The following is a 1526-nucleotide window of genomic DNA, read 5'->3' as shown; positions in this document are numbered from 1 at the left end:
CGGCACAGTGCGGGATGTCCCCCACTCAGGTCCCCGAGGCAGGGCTTGCAATTTGGTCTTGGGGTAAGTCTCCAGTCACGGCTGCTGCAACCCTGACTCGACCCGGATGCAGCTTACCTCCCAGGAGATGGGGCCAGGTGGCTGATCAAGGGCGCGCATCCCTCCGCCCAGCGAGGGCACCAGGAGGGAGGTGGACCCCGGGTTCGAATCCCGGTTTCAAGTCTGGGGAAGTGTCCATGGGACTGTGCGTACTCAGCCGGCGAGGACCACGGCCTTTAGTAAAAAAGGGAAGAGCGGAAGCCAGAACCGAGGGCTCTGGCTGTCGCAGGGCTCTGGGAGCCTGAGGGCCGGCTGGGAGGGCTCTGAGTGTCCTTGGCCAGTGGGCGTGCCCTACCCGGGGGCGTCTGCTCTTACTGCAAGCGGGAACGCAGCGACCTGAGCGGAGTCGCAGGTCGGACGATGCGCGGAGCTTCCCCCCGCTGTTGGAGAAGGTGCGTTCCAAGCGGGCGAGTTCCGCCTGGGTGGTCGAGTGTGGACGGCTGTGCCGCGCACCCTGGCTTCTCACTCTGGTGTCCTGTGCTCTGGCCTCTGGTGCGTTTGAGGATTAAATAACCGGTGTGGGTAAAAAGCGTTTAGCACATCTTGAACGCTCACTTTGGTAGGAGCCCTTGTCACTAGTTATAAGTATTCTAAACATTATAATACAGTGGTGCAAGCCCTGGATAATGAATCTACTGTAGCGGCGTAGGCACCGTCTGCTACACTAATGAGATGTTTCAAATAAAATAACTATGTAAAATACAGAACATTATGCAAATATGCAAACACTATATGGTTACATAGATATCAAATTTAGAAATATGATATACAATAAATATATAAAAATACTTTAGATAAATGCCTTTATAGTCATCAAGTACAATAAAAATAGATAACAGCACCCAATTTATGAAATAAGTTTATTAATAAATACAAACAGTAATTATAAAAATAAATGTAAATTATAATTTTCACATATAACTTCATAAAACAGTAAATACGACATATAGAATTATAAATTATAATTATTCAATTGTTATTCAATAAGTTCCAAAGTAAATATAAAATATGTAAGAAATAGGTAAAAGTATAAATCTAAATAACTTACACAAATATAAAAATAGATATTGTATGTGATAAATGTATAATAAGTGGAAAGCATCCACGTGGTGTAGGATATCATGCCCACTTAAGTCTTCAAGGAGCCATTCCTTACTGACTCTTTCTTTGAATTGAGCTCTGGGAATCCTTGCCAATATGACTCCTTAATCCTAGAGATCCCATTGCGTCTGCCTCTAAGGCTTGTCCTGTGTTCCCAAGTTAACCTTTTCTGAGATCCTGCAGTCATTAATTCAGCAAATACAATATTTCTTGGTGCTGCCCACTTGTCAGGCCTCCTGTCAGGTGCTGTGGACAAGAAGTTGGCTCTCCTTTGCGTGAGAAGTTACACACCCTCATCTTAAGACTGTTGTCTATTTTAAGGCCAT

This window comes from Saccopteryx bilineata, chromosome 6 (genome assembly GCF_036850765.1).
Source record: "Saccopteryx bilineata isolate mSacBil1 chromosome 6, mSacBil1_pri_phased_curated, whole genome shotgun sequence".
Classification (NCBI taxonomy): Eukaryota; Metazoa; Chordata; class Mammalia; order Chiroptera; family Emballonuridae; genus Saccopteryx; species Saccopteryx bilineata.
Note: the sequence above shows the minus strand (reverse complement) of the source record.